We start from the raw sequence: 15,973 nt of genomic DNA, 5'->3' as shown, positions 1-15,973 counted from the left end.
GTTTTTTCCTTGGCTCCAGCTTTGGAAATGGGTCTCTTGAGGCTGGGTGTGACCCTGGTTCCCAGTTTGTCTCAATTTTGAGCTCCCATCCCTCCTCAGGGGGGCCTGCCTTTCAAGCTATGGAGAGGGCTTTGGCCACTCTTACTTCCCAGGGGACTCCTGTGTTACTGGAGTCTCACCCCTTGACCCCTGCTTTCCCAGAGTTTACACCAACCTCTGTACCTGGACATTCAGCTCCAGGGATGCAAGAGATACTGTTCAAAGACCACCCCTCTTCCAAGAACTCTTCAGATATTCCCACTGAAGAGTCCCCTCGGAAGAAATTGTGTAAGAGGAAACACCTAGACTCCCCTGAAGAGTCTGTCACCGAGGACACAGATGAGGGAGAGCCCCCCCCCTCCCGTCACCTCCAGAAGATGTCTCTTTTGGAGACATCTTGGAGATCCTCAAACAGAGGGGTAACTGGAAGTCCAAAGACCCTTCCTCTGAGGAGTCTGTGTACTTGCAAGCCTTTGGAGCTTGCCCATCTGTGTCCTGGGTGACTGCTCCCACTGATGATCTCATTAAGCTGATCGCTCAGTGGGCGTGGAAGGCTCCTGATTCGATAGAACAGATTCCTCGGAGACCAGAAGAAATACTCTGTGCTCCCGAGGATCATCAGTACTGGATGAAAGGATTAGCAGTAAATGCCATAGTGGTGGTGGCTGCCACTAAAAAGGAATTAGCTGAGGAAAGTTCCACTCTTCATCCCCCTAACAAAGAGTCTAGGGCGATGGACAGATTTGGGAAGCGGGTTTACACATCATTGCCATTTACCATTAGGTCCTTGAACTTTGTGGCACATTTCACTAGGCTCCAGAGGGATGTGATCAAGCAGCTGTCTGATACCTTAGCAGGAGCTGTAGCTGAGGGGGTCCAGGAAAAAGTGGCCTCCCAGTTAGCTACCTTGGAGTCTGTCACTAATTCATCCATGAGGCTCATTGCACATGCAGCCGAAAGGGCGACTGAGTCAGCCGGTTCAGGTGTTGCTATTTGATGACATGCTTGGATGCGCCTGTGTGAGTTTGCTGAGTCATTCAAGTCTTCCTTCGTCAATGCTTGTTTTGACGGATCCTCTTTCTTCAGCCCCAAAGTTAAAGAAACTCTATCCAGGTGTGAGAAAGATGGAAAGACCCTGTCTGCTGTGGGCATACATTTTTCTGCTCTCCAATGACCTTATTCCAGGAATCAGAGGAGTGGGAATATGTAGTTCAAGAAGTTCCAGGGGCCTTTCCAGGACGAACATGGTGCAGACTCCCCTTGGGGCAGTGGCATGAATTCAAATGGAAGATACTGTCCTAGAGGCAGAGGTGGCCTGCAGATCCAGGGTTCCAGGGAGTCCTTCTCTGGCCAACCCTATCAGCGCTCCTGAAAAGAGGCCCAATTGCTTATCTCTGGAAGCAATCAGGGGAAGATTTTCTTTGCGCTCAACAGCCTGGTGACAAATAACCACAAACGCCTGGGTGCTAAGAATTATTTCTAGAGGTTACCTCATCCCTTTCACTCTTTATCCAAGAACTCGAACAAGACTCTCCGATGTCCCACTCAGTCAGAGGGACCAAGCAGCATTGGAAATACAAAAGCCGCTAGAAAAAGTCATCCAAGAAATCCCACCAAGCAAGATAGGATCCGGATTTTACTTGAGGTTCTTTTTAGTGCCAAAAAAGACAGGGGACTGGAGAATAATTCTGGATCTCCGCGCTCTAAACAAATTTGTTCATCAGTCCAAATTCTGGATGGTCACGGTTCACTCAATACTGAAAACGATTGGATGTGCTCCATTGACCTTCAGGATGCATATTGCCACATAAAAATGGACAAACGCTCAAGAAGGTTTCTCCACTTCTGGCTAGGAGCCAGTCACCATCAGTTCAGGGTGCTACCCTTTGGTCTCACCACAGCCCCCAGGGTGTTCACCAAATGTATGGTAGTAGTAACAGCTCACTTGAGACTGCACAGATTCTGGGTGCTTCCATATCTAGTCGACTGGCTGATCACCTCTTCCACCAGACATCTACTGCTACAGGTGACAGAATTCACCTGGTAATTGTTGACCTGCATCTAGGCATTACGGTCAACCTTACAAAGTCTCAGCTGACTCCCCCTCAGGATATGGAATATATCGGAGCTTGTCTCAACACTCTCTTTTGTGCGGCCTCCTTACTTGCCCACATATTCCAGAAAATAAAATCTCAAGTTCATTCTCTCCCATGCTCGAAAAAGTACCAGCCCTACTGGTGCTTCAAGCATTAGGTTCCATGGCCGCAGTCATCACTCTGGTCCACTAGCGAGATTTCACATGAGATTACTGTAATGGCTTCTGGCGAATTAATGCTCCATTCTAACCTACCCAGTGAACCACCCCATACTTATCACCAGTCGCTGCAAAAAGGACCTATCCTGGTGGATGGAATCCGGACAAATTCTTCTGGGCCACCCCTTTGTCCCTCCTCAATCCAAAGCCATTGTGACCACTGATACCTCCCAGATGGGGGGGGGGGTATTATCTGGGAAAGACAGTCCAAGGCACTTGGTTCCCGATAGAGGCCAATCTGTATATCAACGTTCTGGAGCTGAGGGTGGTGCTACTAGGGTTGCAAGCATTTCACTCTACCCTTCCTCTAGGAACTATTGCAATTTAGTCAGACAGCATGTCCGTAGTCTGTTACATCAACAAACAAGGGGGAACCAAATCCTAGCCCCTATGTCGAGAAGCCCTCCGAGTGTGGTAGTGGACCATTGCCTGCAACCGTTTTCTGATAGCAATGCACATCCCAGAGAGTTCAGATGTGATAACAGACAATGGGACAAGCCTTGCTGCTACCTGTATGCTTCACCTCAAAACCACAAGTGCAGACGCTACTTTGCCCTGACCCCCCCCCCCCCAGGGGAGTCCCCGAGAGATGCTCTTCTCTACAATTGGCCACTGGGTATCCTATGTGCCTTTCCTCCCTTCCCTCTGATCCCTCTTTTCCTCACGAAATCAGCCAGGTTGAGAAACAAAGTAATCCTCATTGCACCCTTTTGGCCTCATCAAATTTGGTTTCCCTTCTATGACCTCATCTAGTTCACCGTCCATGGATTCTGGACCCAGTTCCAGACCTCTTGTCTCACCCTCAGGGACTGGTGCATCCCAATCTTCAAAGCCTCAAGCCTTCTGCTTGGTTCCCCCAATTCCGTTAGTCACCAGGCATAATGATACTCCATGCCCAGTATGAAGAATTTTGCCGGCATCCCAAAAATCATCCAGCAGGAATATCTACCCTAGTTAAAGGAAGAGATTTTCAGTCTAGGCTCGCGATAATGGCCTTGACCCCTTTTCAGCCCTGGTAGAAAAAGTTTTAGAATTTTTGGTCATTCTTTTTGGTAAGGGAGCTTTTGCTTCTACTATTAAGGTAATTCTGGCTGTTATCTCTAACTTTGATAATGGCTTTGGAGATCTAGCCTTAATTTCACACAGGGTGTGTAAGGTCTTCCTCAAGGGGAACTATCCATTTAAGGACTCCATTTAAAGTTTCTCTACTACCATGGGACCTGACTATTGTCTTACAATCACTGGTACTTACTCCATTTGAACCAGCAGTGAGTTGTGACTTAAAGTTCCTCTCTTGGAAAATGCTACTACTTATAGCTATAACCCCTGCAAGGCAAGTTTCCGAATTGCAAGCATTATGTTCAGAGTCCCCTTACTTAATTTTCCATAAGGATAGAGTTACACTCAGAACCAGTCCATCCTTTCTTCCGAAGGGCTTAGAGTCCAACATTAATCAGACCATAGACTTACCTGTCTTTACAAATTTTTCCAATAAAGGTGAATATTGCTTACAGCTGTTTGATGTTCACAGACAATTATGTTTCTCTCTCAACAGAACTTAATAATTTAGGAGATCAGAGCAATTATTTGTCCCCTTTTCTGGCACAACCTTAGGGAAATCTGTCTCTTAGGTTCCATTATCAAAATGGTTAAGAGATTGCATTACTTTAATTTATAACAGAAAGAATCTGAAGCTTCCAATGCCGGTGAAGGCACATTTCGCCAGATCTAAGGCTACTTCAGCTGTTTTCTGTTCTAAAGCTTTCATGAGTGAAATATGCGCAGCAGCAACATGGGCTACTCCACATACCTTTATTATTCATTGCAAATTGGATTTGGTCTCCAGGGGAAGAGCCACCTTTGGTTCTATGATTCTTAGGAATATCCTTCCATACGGCCACCCACGATCTAAAGTAGCTGAGGACTCTGTCCCATCAGTCAGGAATAGATGAAGATTGACAACATCAGATAAAGAAGTTATCTCTTATCATAATGTTCCATCTGTGTTGTCGATCTTCATCTGTCCTTGACATCTCATCCTCTTTCCCCCTCCTGTGGATTCCTGGTGGAGTGATCTTTTGTCCTGGGTTTTCTTTTAGGATACTCCTTGGACATGGCTTCTTCATTTTGGATTAGTTACCATCTATTGTTCTGTAAGTCTGCAAACTCGATCTGAGGTAATGTAGAGAGGGGCAGTCTGGGTAGACTATTAGCTCAAGAGTTTTTTGGTTTGCACAAGCTATATAATGACAGGTTACGGTTCTGATCCTCGGAACTGATCCAATCAGTCAAGAACAGATGAAGATCAACAATACAGATGGAACATTATGGTAACATATAACATATTTTTTTCCTATGTGTCACTATAAATTTTATTAAAGTTGTAAATACTAATATTCAAACCCCTGACTGTCCACTAACAACTATTCATTAATACATGCATTAGAATAGCACTGTTTTTTTCAATCCCTGAATTGTACAGACACGAATTTAATAGATCCTCATGATTAACTACATTGCAGTTGATGACTTTTTGTTAGAATCAGCCAGAATTTCAATCTGAATACTTTATCCCTGTGAAATTTTTACATTTGGCAATCAAGTCATTTAAAACAAGTATATATAATGTGTGGCATCAAATACATTTCAAAGGAATAGCTATGTAAAAAAAGATAATTGTAATAGTATTTGAGTATTTGAGTATTTTAGCTTCAGTTTTTAAGTTTTCAAATAGACATCCCACTGTTAGCTCACATGAAAAATTTGAGTGGCCCTTATATAAAAAATGACTGTTCATATATGTTACATATTAACAAAACAGTGCAAGAAACTTCTCTGTGTGGAAGATTTTCAGTCCATATATCTCTAGTTAATCACTGTATATTAATCAGATCAGACAAAAGTAGTAGAAGTAGCGAACATGCTTAAGTCTCATTAACTGGGAATACTTTGTAAATACAAAATGAGCCACAGTATTTAATGATGGGTCAAAGTGCAGATTTATATAATGGCAACACATCCAGTTATTAATAATAATTGTGATTCTTCCATCTAACTGTTGCATGGTAACGTCCATTAATTGATGATAAGTGTGATTATTTCCATCTAACAGTTGTATTCACACTTTTAGTTTTAGTACTAACTGGTAAAAACAAACACTGTTATATGTGAACATTGAAATCTTTAACTGATGCTCACTGTTCAAAACCTGGGAAAGTATTACATCAGCATTCTTAAAAACTGTGTCATCATATCATAAACAACAATCCAATGGCAGAATAAAAATGTCTCCATTTAACAATCCAGATTATAGCAAACATGCAGGCTTGCCCAGACTTCTAACACATCTGCCCTTTCACTTGCAGACAGTGCTTCTTTAATGGGCTTACACTTTACTAAAACACTTAGAGGCTTACCCTGACTTATTACATTTTGTCAATTGGCTAGTAAGCGGTAGCATGTCTCTGTTTAGTAGCCATAGCCATTATATATGGCAACCATGTAAACATATAAGTAATTTCTGGCTTATGAAAGTCAGTTGATAGACGCACAGTGTGTCCTTGCTACTCTTCTCCCTGTTTATTTTCTAATACTACCTTACATGTGGTACTGCACTGCTTGCCACAGTATATTGTTCAGTCTTTCCAATATCCATCTCAGTCTGCCAAAGTGTCTTTTTACCCTTATTTGTGTCAACCTGACATTTATGAGTCCTTGTGTTCATGGAAAATACCTTTACCACAGCTAGAAAAGTCACCTTGTGCTTGTTTGCCTCTTACATTCTTTTATCACAGCCTATAATTGTTGCCTTTGCTGAAGGTTGGCAACCATAAAATCTTGATAAAAATGCAGGATCTCTCCACCTTACATCTCTTACCCAGTTGATGTAGTTGCCTCAAAACTACTTTTCTTTTTATATATTCCATATAATGAAATTGACCACTATAATCTGATTTTCCAAATTTCCTCTTCATGACTGAAGACCTTTTTGCTTCTCAAAGTTGATTTGTAAGTCTATTCCGTAGTGCCATTTTAGAGTTTATAAAACCTAAGTAGTCCTAACCATATTTCCATTCCAATCTAACACTGACAAATTCATCATTCTTGATTTTTTTTCCAGATTCACTAGCTGGTGTCGTTTGTAAACCATATGACCATTTTTTTGTCTTGAATTTCTCCAGTAGAATCTTCCACTGCTGCTTCACCATGAAGTCATTATTCATTTCACACATTGCCATCTGCTTGGCATAACTACTCCACCAACTAGCCAAACGTTTCTTTCCACTGCCACAGTGTTGTTCTTCAGTGACCGTCATTTTATCACAGTAGCTTGATTTGCACAATTAGTAGGCCAAGGGTCCACTAAACATCACTCTTCAGTCTCCATTTTCTCCATCAAAACACTTTTGTCTTCAGTTTTCTTTTCTTCCATCTCCAGCAACTTAAAAACAACTTATTAAAGTTAACATAACCAACACTTTTTATTGAACATTGAACCTTACAACCAGGAGGGAATGAGGGCAACTGTCTTCTAAGCACCACTCATGCATATCTCCATTTATTCAGATTTTATGAATTTATGCACTATGAATCTTTTCTTTCTTATTAACACTGCCCTTTCTGTCCACCCATTTTGTAGGCCCTTGCAGCTTCTTACTGACATTTAAGTGTTCCATTTACTTTAATCCATGCTCTGTTTTGTCATGATAGCTACTGGTTCTTTCCTATTGCTCATGTTGTATCGGGTTATTTTTGTATTATCATATTCGTCTGGCAAATGTTGTGTGCCTGTAAATAAATCAGCGCTGCCATATTGGATATCCATGCTGTGGTTCTGCCCAGTACTCAAAATGTCTCTGTATCTGATTTGATACACATGCATATTTGCTTTTTTACGCTGCACTTAAATTTCCAAGTACTAGCTTTTCAGAAGCAACACAACACAGGATATTATTGTAAGCTTTTTTCTTTAAATACTACGATTTTAAAAAAGGATGTAGTACTACTAACTTTATTTGCATCAGCAGTTTTTGACCTAATGTTTCACAATACGGTAATGTGTACCTATCTTTCTTTTCGATTAAATTTCTAATCCACTGTTTTAAAACACCTTCATACGGTTACAGTGTGCCTATGTTCATAGGTTGGTACTAGGCTATCGGCCCTAGGGTCTATGCAAGCCTAGCCATAACAATTCCCTGGATATTTCTTCCCACAATATTTACTTCTCTGGACCCCTGTCTAGCAGGACGACTGACATGATCCCCAGGGTGAATTTCCTATCTCCCATCCAATCATCAAGGTTCCTTTTGAAGAGGGCCAATGAGGCACTCTGCTTGACATGTATGGGCAGTCTATTCCAGAGTATGGGGAGTCTCTGGGTCAGGAACCTATCCCTCCAGCATGTTTTGTTCATTGTGATGACAAGGTTTAGATCCCTGGAGCATGTGGTTCTGAGGGATTGGAATTTCTTTAAGTGGCGCATGTCCAACAGCTCAGGGTTTGACATGGCCTTGTACGTTAAGCAGAGATCGCCTCGGAGTAGACGATATGCCACAGAGTATAGCTGGAGCTTTTTCAGACGGTCAGCATATGGCATCTGCTTTAGGCCTGTGATTCTTTTAGTGAGGTATTTCTGTGGCCTTTCCAGCTGTTGCAGATGTCTTGTGAGGTTCATACCAAACTGGGCATTATACTCTATAATGGATCTAATGAGGGATGAGTACAGTGGGACAATGACCTCCTTTTTTCTGGATGAAAAGCACTTTGTGATGAGGTGTGCCACATAGAAGGATTTCCTGACTGTTGTGGCGATGTGGTTAGCGAAAGTGAGACCACTGTCCACCTGTGTCCCTAAGTCTCTCATCACACTTTCAATGTTTAGTGTCCTGCCACCTTTGTGGTAATTCATGGGTACATGTTTTTTTCAAAAGGGGATAACTATACGGTTCTTGGCATTAAGCTTGAGCCCATGGCTCTGGCACCAGGCATCTGTTTCTGTAAGGCCCTTTTGTAGAATATCCACATCGTGTGGGGATTCAATAATGGCTCCCAGTTTGCAGTCATCTGCGAACTTTGTTAGCTAGAGTCCCTTAGTGTTGGCCTGTACTTCAGAGAAGTAGATGCCAGGACTGAACCCTGAGGTACTCCACTTGTCACTTGTCTGGAGCTGGATTTGGAGTCTGCTACTTTTACAGTCTGGGTTCTGTCAGTAAGCCAGTTGGCAACCCATCGAGTGACATAGGGATTTATGCCCAGCTTAGTAAGTTTATCTATGATTCCAGAATGGGGGATGGTGTCAAAGGCCTTGGCGAGGTCCAGATAGGCTGTGTGGACTGCCTTACCCTCGTCCACAGCTCTCGAGATTGATTCAAAGAAGTCAGTCAGATTCAGGAGACAAGATCTGCCCTTCACAAACCCAAACTGGGTGGGGTCCAGTGTTTGAAGGTTGCCAATGTCTTTGTTTATAAGTTCCATGATAATGTGTCCCATGCCCTTGCAGATCAGGCTTGTCAGCCTGATGGGATAGTAGTTCCCGGGATCCAAGGTGGATCCCCCCTTGTGGAGTGGGAGAACTGTAGCTGTGCACCATTCAGTGGGCACGAAGCCTGAGGTGAGGCTATGATTAAACATGACACTTAGGTGAGGTTCCAGTTCATTTTGTAGTTTATGTAGTACACAGCCTGGGGTGTCATCTGGTCCCATGGATGCTGTATTCTTAGCTTTGGAGAGTACGGTTTCTACCTGTGTGGCCATGATTACCGGAATTTGGCAATCTTTTGGTATTGAGATGGGTCCTTTAAGGGGTGAGGGGGGTGAAGTTGGCACTAAATCAATCTGCCAGGATATTAGCAATATCCTTGGGATCAGTATATTTAATGCCATGCTGTTGTAGCTCAAAGTGGTTGTCTTTGGAATCTTTGGCAATTTTATTTTCGTAACTAGCTTTTGAGGATTTTATGAGGGATCTCCGCTTCTTACTGAGGCTGGTGAGGGAGTTTTTTGCATCCTGGGATTTTCCTCTTTTCTGCAACAGTTTCTTCCTTCTGTTGTATAGTTTGTTTATAGCAGGGGACCACCAGATTGGCTTCCTTTTTTTGGAGAAGAGCTCTTGATTCTATTTGGGAAGGCACGATTCATGCACTAATGGATGTGCTCGTACAGTGCCTTAGTGTAAGATTCTGCAGTCGAACTTTCAGATCCCGTCTGCATGGGTGTCATGAAGTTTGTCACTTCTGACTTCAGTAGCATGAAGTTGGCTTTGGAGAAGTTTTATAAGGAGGTTTCTTTACTGGGGGGTGGGATGTGGATGTCAAGGGTGATTTACTTATGGTCAGACCTGACAATGAGGGGGTGACCACTGGTGTGGAGCATCTATCTCCCATGTTGGTAATGACCAGGTCTAGGATATTGGAGCCCCTGCTGGGACAATGGATTAGTTGATCCAGGGCATTGGAATTTATGAATTCCAAGAACTGTTGGGAAAAGTAGTTGGTACCCGAGTAGTTTTCCCAGTTAATGGCAGGGTAGTTAAAATCACCCAGTATTAGGGTGTTTGGTTGTATCTTAATATTTTCCAGTATGTTTAGAAAGGTGTAGTGAGAATCTTGGGGCATGGTGGAGGATCTGTAGCAAGCTACAGTTTGGATTGCAGTCTTACCTAGTGTTAGTTACACCTGGAGAATTTCAGATGCATTGTGTTGGGCAACTAGCCTGGAGGTGTGAATATCCTTGGTGAGTATGGACACTCCTCCACCATTACTGTTTTGGTCTTGGTTTTGTGGCCGAAAAGTGTGGTAAGAGTTGTAGCCTGGTATTTCAGGGGTGCTCTGTGGAGCCTTGAACCAGGTCTCAGTTACTGCACAGATATCAATGTTCTCCTTTTTTAGGAGTGCCTCGAAAGAGTGCATTTTGAGGTTTAGACTTCTAGCATTGAGTAGCATTACCTTCAGATTTAGTCTGGTTCAAATTCAACATTCTGTTTACTAATTCTTAGCATTTCTTTGTTTGACTTACATTTTTGACTGAGTACTTCAGAGATTCCAAAAAGTCACCTGATAGGTCATATGGATTGTTCATTCGAGGTTTACACTCCCTGCCTAACCCTGCCCTTCGGGAGTCAGATTAAGACTGTGGATAACTGCAGCAACAGCTGAGGCTTGTGCATCTTTGAAGAAAGGGGCTGTTCAAGTAAAGTCCAGACTGATGAACCAGTAACAGGGAAAAATGTCAGGGTAGATATGTGCAATACAGAGATGGTTTACAAAAAGTCTGTTGTCTGTAAAGACATGCCAGCTTTGCAGTTTTTTCTTGCTTATTGTCTTTTTCATTGCACTAACTATTCTCGGTCATGACTGAAGAGTTGGCTGACTAGATGTTCATCGTGCATACAGCTGCAGTCATAACAGATGAGTTATCCTGCCGTCAGGTGGGTCCTCGGTCGGCCGAATTCCAAAGTCTAGGTCCGGCGTCGGTTGTTGTCGCTTCTTCCCTGACGTCAGTGCGGCAGGGGTATAAAAGAACCAGCCGACGCCATCTTCTCCTGTCTTTCTTGCCGCGCGGTGCCCAAAGCAGAAGCAGTTCGCAAGTGCCGGTCGGCCAGCTCCTGAGATTTACGAAAATATTTCAGCCGAAGTCTTCTTGAAAGCTAAGTACCCCGTTGGGGAAACTTTTCTTGCCTCAGACCGATGTCAGACAAAGTTAATAATTGCATTTCATGTGGAAAGCAAATACCGCATAAGGATTTCCATTCTTTCTGTATTCCTTGCTTAGGCCCAGACCACGACGTCTCGGCCTGCCTTTTATATGCTAGATTCAACAAACGCACTATTAAGCATCGGGCGGAGTTCGCCCACCACTATTTTGGTAAAAAAATGTAATTACATTATGTCGTCGGATACTCCGACTCCAGTTTTGAGTAAAAGATGCAAAGATAAGGACCGACATATGAGGTCCGCGACTTCTACCGACACCACGCTAAAGCCGACTACCGGTGCTCCGGTTCTCAGCGAATTCTATGCCCGAGGTCGCAGGCTCCTCGGCCCCCTTTCCGACTACAGATACCGACGCCACTCTTGGCAGGGAAACTCAGAGTTTAGACAGGCCTGCCATTTCTCAAGGTGTCTTCAGGCCTTTCTCCTTTCCCATTAAGGCTTTCTCAAAATCTAAAGCAGCCATGAAAAGTAAAAAAACAAGGACCACAGACCCCCTCTCAAGGCCCCATGCCTAAAAAACAGATGCTCAAAATGGCTGAGGATTTTATTACTCTTATCAGGGGTTCTCAACCCCCCCTTGGACAAAAGGCCCAGATTGGAGGAAGACTACCCTTCCTCAGATCAAGCCTCTATTTCTTCAGAACATCCTGAGGACCAGGAATATACATATTCCCCTTTTGAAGACTCTGATGCAGAGGAGTCCATTCCCTCGGTCTCCCCCCCTGAGGATCATTCTTTTGGGGAAACCCTACATACCTTGAGGGAACACTTTCACTGGGAGGGCCAGGATTACTCAGATTCTAAGAAAAGGCTCAGGGATGTTCTCTTGCTTCCCCAGCACAGGCCTCTGGCTATCCCTCCTGTCTTAGATATATTAGATGATGTGTACGCAGAAGCCAGCCTCAACCCAGACTCTTTACCTCCAGCTCCTGTTAAACCTGACAGGTATTACCGGGTTCCTGATTCACACCAGTTCCTATACAAAAGCCATGCTGCTGACCCAGAAACTATTTCACAGGGTCCCAAGGGAATTAAGGCCTCTACTGCTAAAAACCCATTACCTTCAGAGAGAGATTCCAGAGCTTTAGAAAGGTGGGGGAAAAAGGTATACACCTCGGCCACTTTAACCATGAGGGCATTAAACTGTCAGTTCCATATGTTAAAGTATCAACAGTTTTAGTTATCTCAGTTGAAAAGCAAAATGACACAACCTGAGCAACCAGATTTAAAGGAGTTGCAGGATTTGTTGCATAGTGCAGAGCAAGTGGGTACCTTGCAGTGTGGTTTTGATGCTTTAGAGGCCTCATGTAGAGCTGCTGTTACAGGGTCTGTCATACGTAGACATGCTTGGCTCAAAGAGCAAACCTTACCAGATCATGTCAGAGCTAAATTGCTAGATGCACCTCTTCAAAAAGATGTATTGCTTGGTGTTAAAGCTGAGGAGGTACTAAAGAAAATTGAGTAAAAGGCAAGATCAATGCAAACAGTGAAAGATTTCCTACAGGTACAACCTCCACGTTTCAGCAGAAACTGGCCTTCAAAAAATTGGTCCTTTCCAGCCACGGACAGACCTCAAAGAGGCAGATACAGGCGCCCGAGGGGTAGAGGGCAATCTCAAGGATCATTTAGAGACAGACCATGGCAAGCACCAACCCCAAGAGGTGGAGAAGATAGATCAGTCATTCAGAATGCAAACACAATGACTTTCCCCTTTGCATGCCAAGCAAAGCTTTAATGGCAGCACCTTTAGGTGGAAAACTGGCATTATTCTCAAAAAAATTGGCATATTGTCACAAAAGACAAATGGATCCTGGATATTATAGACAGAGGCTACAGATTCCACTTTCACACCCTACCAAAAATGAGAGGCATGCCAAACCTGCCACAAAATCAAAGGGCAGAGGCACAAAAACTAATTTCAGCTCTCATGGACATGAAAGCTATTCAAGAGGTACCTGCAAAAGAACAAGGTCAAGGTTTTTATTTCAGACAATTCCTGGTACCAAGGAAGGAAAAAGATTGGAGACCTATTTTAGACCTATCCATCCTAAACACATATTTACACGTACCAAAATTCAAGATGCTCACATTACAGCAGCTTCTTCCCATGCTGGGCAAGGAGTCTTGGCTGGTAACATTGGACCTCAAGGAGGCATACCTGCATGTCCCTATCAGACAAGATGGCAGAAGATACCTCAGATTTCTTGCAGGTTCAACCCATTATCAATTCTCTGCATTGCCCTTTGGCTTATCTACTGCGCCCAGAGTGTTTACGAAATGCCTGGCATCAGTAATTGCCTTCTGCAGACTTCAAGGGATACAAATATACCCATATCTGGATGACTGCCTGATCCAAGCAGACAGCAAGCACATACTTCTGAAACAACTGTTGAACTTTCTGGGATACACAGTCAACAAAAAGAAATCAAAACTAATACCCTCTCAAACAATAAATTTCCTGGGTGCCAGCTTGAATACAAACACCCAGATGGCCTACCTCACACCAGAGAAGCAAGGGCAACTATCTCAATACTTCAGCAAAATGGCAACCTTCACCAGGCTGACTGCAAGGAAAGTCCTGCAGGCTCTGGGATTCATGGCATCTTGCATCCTGCTGATCCCATGTGCAAAGCTGCATATGAGGAAACTTCAATGGTACCTAAAAAACTTATGGTCTCAACACAGCCACAGTTTGGAAACAATTATGCCACTCATTCCATGTCTTCAAAAGGAATTTATGTGGTGGGCTCAAGCATGCCAAAGGAACATAGGTCTCCCCTTCTGCATACCTCAAGCAAATCAAATCATCACAACAGATGCCTCGGACTACGCCTGGGGGGCGCACATGACAGATCAGTGCATTCAGGGAAAATGGTCCCAAAAAGAGAAGCACCTACACATCAATCAAAAGGAAATGCTAGCAGTGCAAAATGCTATTATGGCCTTCAAAGACCTACTGCATCCAGGCCAGCTATTGATAAGGACAGACAACACCACAGTGATGTGGTACATAAACAAACAGGGAGGAACTCATTCATACCCCCTGTGCAGACTAGCCATGTCCCTTTGGAACACGGCTCTGGAATTGCAAATCCAACTTCAAGCGCAATACCTGCCAGGGAAGGAAAACACACTGGCAGACAGCCTAAGCAGAAATATGACAGATCCTCACGAATGGAAGTTGCATCCTCAAGTTTTCGCAAAGATAACTCAGGCATGGGGACAGCCAGACATAGATCTCTTTGCTACCCACAGAAATTACCAACTGAAAAAATTTTGCTCAAGGACCTATCATCCACAGGCCTGGAAAGTGGACACACTTTCTTTCAATTGGACGACATTGACAGTCTATGCCTTTCCACCTCTTCCTCTGCTGCCCAAAGTTCTATTAAAAGCCAGAGCAGAGAGGCCAAACATGATTCTCATGCTCCAGACTGGCCAAGACAACACTGGTATCCACTCCTGAAGAGCCTGACCCATTCCCCACCATGGATCCTGCCTCTAGTGCCTCTTCTGTTGTCCCAGCACAACTTCAAAACTCTTCACAGCCAGCTAAAGACCCTCAATCTAGCCGCATGGAGAATCCCTTGATTTCACAACAGACCCTCCTGTCCAAGGAGGTGCCTACTCCGCCAAATGGAAATGGGTTTTGTGCATGGAATCAGAAAAAGGGCCAGAATCCTTGGGTAATAAATTTACCTCAAATATTACAGTACCTAGCAGAGATGTTAAAAGTGGACTTTCCTTCTCCTCCATCAAGATCCATGCTTCAGCCATTTCTGCACAATACAACATAGATCCTCCTTTATTCTCTCATCCTCTCTTAAGACAGTTCCTCAGAGGGGCTAAGAATATAAAACCCCCAAGGAAACCACCAGTACCTGCTTGGGACCTCAACTTCATTTTGGAAAAATTGACCCTGCCTCCATTTGAGCCAGCTGCTTCAACGGAACTACAATATTTGTCATGGAAAACAGCCTTCCTTCTGGTTATCACCTCAGCACGCAGGGTTTCGGAACTACAGGCCCTCATGGCTGTGCAACCTTTCATCATTTTCCATCAGGACAGAGTTTCCTTATGAACCAACCCTTCCTTTATGCCAAAGGTAGTATCCACTGTAGCCTTGAATCAGACTATCCACTTACCTACCTTTTACCCTAAACCACAAAACAAAGGGGAAAGACTACTGCATTCCTTGGACATTCACAGACAACTTCGTTATTATTTGGACAGGACAAAGCCGTTCAGAAAATCCAAGCAACTCTTTGTGTCCTATGCTACAGGTGCTCAAGGAAAAGCTATCTCCAAACAGACAATCTCAAAATGGATAGCCCACTGCATACGCTTTTGTTACTCATTTCATGGAAAAACTGTGCCTTCAAGCATCAGATCCCACTCCACAAGGGCCACAGCTACCTCTGCAGCTTTCCTCAGGGGGGTTCCTACCAAGGACATTTTGGAAGCAGCCACTTGGAGTTCTGTGCACACTTTCTCCAAACACTATCACCTTCCACTTTACTCTAAATCTAGAGCGGGCTTTGCCACAGCAGTCTTGCAGGGCATCATTGCTTCTAGTTCCACCTAGTGCCTGCCACCCCTTTTTAGCTTTGGGATTCTACCCATCTGTTATGACTGCAGCTGCATGCACGATGAACATAGTACAGTTTTGTACCTACCATAAATGTAGATGTTCGAGTGCTAATACAGCTGCAGTCCAGGTTTCCCTCCCTCCATCCCCTCTTAGGACAGGCCTTATGACAAACACCTTCACATACAGCCTGATTGGGGTATTCCTTTATGGTGTATTTGCTTGCAAACTACTGTTTTTTTATCATTCTATATTGCATTATTACATAAGTTTATGTTTTGCCTTCCTTCTGGGGGCATCTGACATCTGGGGCAAGAA

The 15,973-nt window shown here is 43.7% G+C and overlaps 1 protein-coding gene across 1 annotated transcript in view; it reads left to right on the top strand.

Moving 5' to 3' along the window:
* Nucleotides 1-15,973, top strand: part of HECTD3 (HECT domain E3 ubiquitin protein ligase 3) — a 1,089,315-nt gene that overhangs the window by 585,545 nt on the left and 487,797 nt on the right. The window lies entirely within an intron of this gene.

The sequence above is a fragment of the Protopterus annectens genome, chromosome 10.part0 (assembly GCF_019279795.1).
Source record: "Protopterus annectens isolate FY-2018-M chromosome 10.part0, PAN1.0, whole genome shotgun sequence".
NCBI lineage: Eukaryota > Metazoa > Chordata > Ceratodontiformes > Protopteridae > Protopterus > Protopterus annectens.
Note: the sequence above shows the minus strand (reverse complement) of the source record. Positions and strands in the feature narration are given on the sequence as shown.